We start from the raw sequence: 8,835 nt of genomic DNA on the forward strand, positions 1-8,835 counted from the left end.
ACTTCTGACCCGGGTTTGGAGGGCGCCACAGGTTGGTATCAGAGCTACAGGTTATAAGTCACTGAAACAAGCCTAGATTGTCGGGATTGGGTAAAGGGTTAGGATTAGGAATAGGAAATAGAAAGATAAGTCGTCATGAGGTTGAGTGCGACTGTATAGTAGGTCTCCGGCACGGTTTGTGTTGCGATTCGGGATTCTTAATTTACGACGTGATTTCCAGACAACGGCAATGGCAGATCCTGATTTCTCCGTATCATCTGATCGTTTGGAGCTTTCCGTTTGAGGATCGTCATCTTTTCTCAGATTTTATTTGCACCTTGTTCCTCCATCAGTATTAATGGTGCTACCTTCCGTTATGACAGTTGCCCTTCTTCAAGCTGTTCTACGCTATTTTATCACCTCTTGATACGAGACTACCTATTCACGAACCTCCATTTGCTTATTCTTGTTTTTCCGTACATTTAAATATGAAGGTATCTTTTCAGTTTACCCTATACCATATTCTATGCCCTCAGTTTAAAACCCATCTTATAGAGCAATAGTATTCACGAGGATGGATTCGATAGCTCATCAAATGGTAAGTGCACGAGATATTAATAAAAGCGAGAAGGAGATTAGAAAGAAAATTTACGTGTTTTGGAGGATAGTCTCTACCAGACTTAAATGGAGCCACGAGTGAATAGACTACCCGTGATTAGCTTGTGGGATGGATTGGATGAATTTTGAAAAAAAAAAGTTAGAAAGAAAAGTGTAAATCTAGAATTTTCGTAAAATTAGATGATGGTGCTATGATAAATACGATCTGTAAAGTATTGATGTGATGTGATATGAGCAAATTTTGTTCTATGAAATAGATTTGTTGACTGTTGAATAACCTGTTCTACTTAACGACTGCAAAGTGGATGACAGGAGTATTGCCAGGATGGAAATTTTGATGTGAAGCTGTGAATACAATAACATGTAACGACACTTGAAGTGATCGTCGATTAAGGAAGGCAAATGGACCCAGTAAAGGAGGGAAGGTAGATTAAAGTGAATGGACCTTTATATGATCGTTCCATTAATTTGGTACCTTGTTATAGGTCGGAAGGATAACAACCAACTCATATAGTAAGGACAACCAGATTCTGTGATTTTCAAAAAAAAAATTAAAACAAGTTTTCGAAAAAGATTTTCCCTTAGAAAATTTCTAAAAGCCTTTTTGAATAAAATAAGTTTTAAACATTGGTTGTCAAGTTACTACTTGAGTTTCTTGTTTGTTAAAAGACCCGGATTACCTGGAAGAATACTTGTTTCAGACTTAGTATTGTTAATTTAGAGAACAAAGTAACCCGTGATTATGAAGAAGTTGATTATTCTTAACGGTAAGGTGTAAATATTGTTTGACAAAGTTAATAATAGAATTAGCATATGGAGTAATTATCCATTCAGTTGCAGAGACCATTAAAGTTCAAGGAATTCATTGATTTAACAGGAGCCTGGGCATGACCGAAGAAGATAGGGAAGATTTCTAGACTTTTCTAAAAGAAGAATATTATTAGCAAAAGTATCGTTATGCTAAAATGATTCGTGGTTATTCTAAATTAAAAAGAGGAAACTCAAAGTTATTTGGTAGGAACGCCAGTATGATCAAATTGTTAAAGTATTATGCGTGTAGGTGCGATGTTAAAGACGTAAGACTTAACAAGTAAGAATCTACCATAATGCTTAATTTGCGAAGGAATTTTAGCGCACCTTCTAAAGTTATTATATGACACGATTGGGATATGATCGAACAAGCTCGAAAGATGAATACAAGTAAAATGTGGATGGTGACCAATGGTATCATTCTTGTCTTCAATATTACAGCGTATATTCCTTTTTGATTCTTAAATAAGTATGAACTTCTTTTCTTAAATAAACTCTTTGATATGACCTCGATAAGGAGGATATTGCATTCCTTTCAAATTTAATTATTTTCCTCAAGTTTTGCTTTTTGATTGGGACAAACAGTGTTATGGTGAGACACTTTGTCAGAATGACGAAGAGTAGGGTGGGACGCCATCTAATCATGTGTTGTATGCCATATGGTATGAAAGACTGGCCATCTTAAGTACCAATGTGATTGTCTCATTCATATTCAAATCCTTGTTTCTTCTTTCTTTTCAACTCTAATTTTTGTTGAATTGTGAATCCTTCTAGTTGTTTCGTTGTACTCTCGTTCTTTGCAAGAGTTTTTCCCAACAGAAATCAACGTAATATGGACCAAGCGGGAAAAGTTCCATCTACCTCTCACGCATGGAAAGCAAGCAAAGGTATATGACAAGAATTGCAAATCACTAGCCCCAGTCAGGGATGCACTAAAATCCAAGGGAATCTACTCCAATGAGGAATACGTCTCCAAGAACGAGAAATTACGATTTTCCTGTGAAATATGTTATCCAGAACACGGGTGTGGTGATGTGAATGATTATCGTGGATACTTTATACGTTAAAGTATTAAAAGATGCGAGAGCAGCTTGATTGTTTAGCTCCCAAGGTTTTGTTGATAAGATAAATTACCCTGTTGAATTGATAAGATTATGATTAAAGGACTAGCAAGTCAAGAATGTGTAGTTGTTAAATGAGTGAGTACAAATAGTGGAATTGAGATTTCTGGAAATAAGTTGTGAAGATTTGATACCATGGAAGATAAGAGGACTTGACCTTATTCTAAGGAATGGATTAACTATGGAAGCATGATGCCCAGACGAACCGTCGTGATGAAAAGATAGTCCTGAAGACGTTAAATGAGAACATGATGAGGCATAAAGGAAAAAGAAGGGTTAAGAATTTGTTAACGATGATTACGGTGACCAAAAGGTAAGCACTATGGTGATTATGGATAGAAGTTAGGAGTAAACAGAATTTGAAGATTTTATAGTTTCAAGATATATTTCTAGACGAATTACCAAAATTTTCTCCAGATAGGGAAATGAAGCTCGCGATTGACTTAACACTTGAAACGAAGCCAATAACCAAGGCCTTCCACAAAATGGCACCAGTTAAAATGAGGAAATTAGCAAAGCAGATGCAAGAGATGTTAGAAGAAGGAGCAATTAAACCTAGTGTACCCATAAGGTGCACCGGTATTAATTATTAATAAGAAAGATGAAAGTAATAGATTATGCGTCAACTAGCGGAAGCTCAACAAGTCTACTATCAAGAACAAGTATCTGTTACCTCAACCCAATGATTTGTTTGATCAAACGAAAGAAGCAAAGTACTTTTATAAGATTGATTTAAGACTTGGTATTTCACCAATTGAAGATTAAACCTATGGATATATCAAAGATAATTTTCAGAACTAAGTATTGTTCTTGTATTGCCATTTGGATTAACCAATATACCAGTAATATTTGAACTTGATGGATAGAATCTTTAAGGAATATCTGGATAAGCTATAGTCGTGTTACTTAAAGTCAACAGAGGAACATGCAAGGCATTTAATCATAGTCAGGAAGTCGAAGAAGAAAGATATTGTATGAAGAGTTTACAAGGTGAAAGTTTTGATGGTAGGAAGCATAAATAGTCAGTGAGGAAAAGGCAAAAAGGGAATCTAACAGGGATTAAAGTTACTATGAATGAAGAAAGGCCAAAAGCACCAACAAAAGTAAGAAGTTTTACCCTGGACCGGTTATTATTGAAAATTTGTGCAAGATTTCTTGAAAGTTGCAATACCTTTGACGAAGCTAACTAGGAAAAGCAAGAAGTTTATATGAAGTGGAGAAGGGTGAAGAAAGTTTTACGGAGTTAAATGAAAGAATGGTTACGTCACCTGTTTTATTATTTTGAAAGTATCAAGGAGATTTTGTAGTTTATAGTGATACTTCTCATAGGGGAATAGGATGTGTGTTGATGCAGCACAATAAAGTTATTGTATATGCATCCAGACAACCGAAACCTTATGAGCAGAAGTACCCTACTCATAATTTGGAACTAGAAGTAATAATACTCGCTTTGAAAGATTGGAAAACATTATATGTATGGAGAAAGGTGTAAGATTTATACGGACCATAAAAATTTGAAGTATCTATTCACGAGGAAAAGCAAATGTAGTGGCAAGCGATAAGCAAAAAGAAGAGAACAAACATAGAGACTGCACCAAAAGAATTAACTATAGAATTCTAGAGGTTGGAATTGGAAGCTAAAGTTCATAATCCAAAAGGAACAAGGATGGATAGTATGACCTTTCAGTTGAAGTTATGAAGAGAAAGATAAGATGTCAAGAGAAGATAATGGATCACGATGTTAGTAGTTAGTAAAAGGAAATTTATGCGCCCAGGAGAACGATCACGATATCTCCAGATTTTCCCAAGCACTTGGATGCTACAAGTAGAAGAATTAAGAAATGAGATCCCACAAGGAATTCACAATATTAAGTATTTAAGTTATTGAAGAGATGCCAAGATATACGGAAATTTAAAGAAAAATAGTAACAACCAGGTATAAGAAGGAAATTTCAAGATGGATTAGGAAGTGTTTGATATGTCAAAGAATTAAGGCGAAGTATTGGAGGCCTAGTAGATAAGGTAGACCCAGGGAGTGGTTTTACAAGAGGTGAATCGTGAAGGTTACCCGTGATGTTCATGGAGAAAAGGAATGAAATTATGAGACTATGTACTGATTATCAGGAATATAACAAAACAATGAATAAGAAGAAGTGAGACCCTATACAGAATTGATTACTTATGAGAGACCTGATTCAAGAAGTGTGCTATGTATTGAGAATTAACTTAAGATCCGACCTGAGGACATAACAAAGATTACGATTAAAATAAGTTATGAATATTACAAGCTCCGGTGATATTATGTGAAATAACAAGTGTATCAATTGTCTATAAGGAATTAAGGAACATGTTGTATAAGGAGTACTCAGATAAGTGAATTATATTTATTGATAACATCTTCAGCTGTTCAGGGAACTACACGTTGAGTCTTCAAGAATGAAATTTTGACTAAGATTAACAAAAGATTTTGAATTGATCCATTAACAACTACCTAAGCAAAGCTGTATGGTAATAGATGCATTATGCCGACAGAAAGCATTGGATGTAATTAAGACCACCGAGGAGTTAATAAACGAATTAGAAAGAGTGAAATCTGAAGTTCAAATACTTAAAGGTGATAATACGTGAATCTATGGGATTACGTTTTAACCTTAACTGATAGAAAAGATTAAGAGATGTTTAAATGTTTGGAAATCAAGTTGAAAACGAGCACCGCCTACCATCCTTAAACGGAGAGTCAAAGTACGGAAGTGATTCAGGAAATGTAAGATATGTGGAGAAGTTGAGTTTTAAGGAAACACTGGAATGATCATTTATCATCGATGTCAGCTCTGAAATGCCACTTTATTAAGCTTCATGTGAACGCAATTGTAGATCCTCATTTCTATTGAGATAAAGTGGGAGAAAGAAAGTTGTCAAATCCTACGTTAATTCAACACATCAAGGGCATAATGATATTGATTGAAGCAGCTCGGAGTAGAAAAAAATGGATTTGTATCGAGAGAGAGTAAGAGTATAGAAATAGGAACAGTAGTGTTAGTACAAGTTTCATCTTGTAAGAGACTGAATAAGTCTGAATAGAAGGGACAGGTTAAGTCCTAAAATTTGTAAACCATTCGGGGTATTGATAAATATAAGTAAAGTTATTCATGAGTTGATGTTACCGTTACAACAGTGTGTACATATAATGTGTTTGACCTGTTAATATTAAAGCGATAAGTATGTGATTTGAATTAAGTGACTGATTAGGAGCCAATGGGCTCTTGTCCAAGTGTGTTCTGCATATAGTGATCGATCCAAATTCTTGATCGTTAAAGACGAGTTCTTGGAAATGAGAGTATATCCATAGTAAGTACGTTTGAAACCCTCGAGTAGAAGAGTCTACTTGGGAACTAGAGTCAGATATGCATGACAAATAACCTCACTTGTTTAGTTAGACCAGATTCTGAGGACAGAATCTTTTTATGGGGGGAAGGATATAACGACTCGTGTATTTTCGAATTATTTAAATATGTAATTGTGGAATATTAATTAAATAAAATATTTGTCTTGGTTTTTGGCAGCAGTATGTTTATATATACTATTTGTCTGTGATTTATGGGTGTAAAGGATTCGAATGTGTAGATAAAGACTGAGATATATTGTTCTGTTTTACTTTTAAAGGTGATTTTATTACAGTTTTAAATCCGTAAATATTTGGATTGTCTCTAAAATTAGTTTTATGACTTTATAATTTCAATAATTATTTTTGGGATTTTACAAAATTTAGAAATCAATATTTTATCAATTATTTAACCCTGTATGATTTTCTGATTTCATTTATTTGTAAAATCTGTATTTAATTCTAGAATTTTTCAAAAATTATGAAACTCATAGTTATTCACGTTTGAAATATTCCGAGAATTTTAAAATTATTTTGGAAATTTTTGGGATTAATTTTACCCGCGCGTTGTTTCGTTTATTTGTTAAAAGCGGGTATAAGTGCATTTTAGAAATTATTTTAAAATTATAAAAGTTACGTTTTTATTTACTTCGGGATATTTGTAATATTTTAAAGCTATTTTCGTAATTTTCGGAGGCTATTTTATTCGCACCTTATTCCGTTAATTTTGAATTTCGGGACAAAAACCGGGTCGCGGGAAGTTCGTGTCAATCCTTATTGCTACGTGTTATAATTCTGTTAATTTGCAGAAACGTGGTAGCTGTTGGTTTACAAAAAAAAATAAAAAAAAAATAAGATAAACACAGACTCAATTGAGCCTGTGTTCACCCCTCCCCTGTTTTGTTTACTTCCTCGGCTCCTTTTTCTTCCATTGCTTCTCTGTTCCATAGCTTCCTTGTTCCCATTTCCCCTGTTACTTTTGTTTCTCGGTGGAATTATTTCCGCCGCCTGTTATCTCCGATCATTTTGTCGGTATTGCTCCGGTTTGCTCCTGTATTGGTGCGTGTATATGCATATGGTTGTGTATATATATCCGCTATATTGTGTAGTTACTATGTGTGCGGTATTTCTGTTTGCCGCCCCTGTTCCTTCGGATTTTCGGTTGCCGCCGGAGTTTTCCGGTGAGGCGGCCTTGTGTTGTGATGTATGCGTATAGGCTGACCCTGTTTGTTTAATCGATCCCGATGTTAATTTCTTTTAATTAATTCAACAATATTTTATAGATTATTCGATGAGATAAATTGTGGTATGTACGGGAAATAATTATTTATCGGTAGAATACGCGTTGGAAACCCGAATGGGTCGAGTACCCGCGAAATTTACCGCCGTCGGCGATGAGCCTCAGCGAGCCGACGGTGGGCGGTGATGAATTTATTATGAGTCCTAATTTTATAAAATAAATAAATCAAATGAGTCGTGTAATTAGTTTCGTATGTGAATAGTTGTGGAACTGTGAAAAAAATTGGATTGTGATTTGTTGTTATTGACGTCGATTGATGTTTCGACGGGTAGTCCGATAAACAAAGGAGACGCTGCCCGATTTCCGGGAAATCAACTATGGAAATACGGGAGCGTATCCGATAATTATCGGGACGTCAAATGAATATATATACCTATACATTATACGAGCGTGATTGTATGTTGTGATAAATGTTCTGTCCAAAACTCAGTAACCCTAATTTCGTAAAATGACAAGTACACGTATTTTATGAAAACGAACACTAAACCGATTTCGAAAACGTGAACTCTAATTGTGGTTTGAGTTATTACAATATGAATGATTACGAGTCGAAATATGCTATCGTATGGGTAGGTGATTAGCAAGGATATGTCAAGCATAACTGGGTATCTAATATAGAGTATTTCGACCCTGTAGGTTCTAGTCGGAAAACCGAAAGTGGACAATGGACTAGAGATAACCTAGTGGTTAGTCGACAAGCTCAGTAGAGTTTCAACAGAAAGACCTGAGTGTCGAAGTCGACTCCAATGGGATCTAGTGGTTGGACGTTAGAGCCTGAGCAACAGAGTCGGCTCAGAGTTGATCAGTAATAGTTGTAAAGCCTTGTAAGGCAAGTATTCTGAACTTTTCTTCAAGATATATTACCAATGTTTTCGAACTGTTTCATAATATGTTGCTATTATTAAACATAACTCTTGTTTTATAATGCATATGTTTCAAACTATTTACCCTTAAACCCTGATTCTTTCTTGATCTTGAGCCGTAAACCTTATTCTTTGCAAACCGTCATTTGTTGATCCTCAGACACCAAACCATACAAATATAATACTACTCTTCAAAAGTATAACTACCAAACACCAAACACTGAAAGAGAATGATTTGAAACACTGAAACTTTTATATTCCAATCATTATTTATAACATCAAAGAACCATATCCTGAAAAATCATTATTGGTCTAATACCTGATCCTTGTACAAACTGAAAACCGTTTCTCATACATACCTTGATATACCCTTGAGATATCCATGAGATTCCTTACGTTTTTATTCAAGTATTTAACCATCATTGGTTATGATCTTGTTTTATCAAATTATATTATTTATCATATATTGAACTGCTTTAGGATTGGATAGTTTTTATATATGTAGACCAGATTCGTGGTCAGACCACACCAATGGTCAAGTTAGGCCAATGTGTGCCTTGGATCCAGTAATTAGAGCAGTGATGTGTGCTTGCTCGGGGTTAGTGCGTGACTGATCAGCAGCCTAACCTTGGTTTTTAAAACTTAAAATGGATATCCAATTCTAATGATTAGTTAATAAGAAACTTGATTCCTTTGAATCATCTCATTTGATCATTGTTTAACCTCAGTTATCTTTATCTCGACTTGCTGAGCTAGTTAGCT

This window comes from Apium graveolens, chromosome 1 (assembly GCF_009905375.1).
Source record: "Apium graveolens cultivar Ventura chromosome 1, ASM990537v1, whole genome shotgun sequence".
Taxonomy (NCBI): domain Eukaryota; kingdom Viridiplantae; phylum Streptophyta; class Magnoliopsida; order Apiales; family Apiaceae; genus Apium; species Apium graveolens.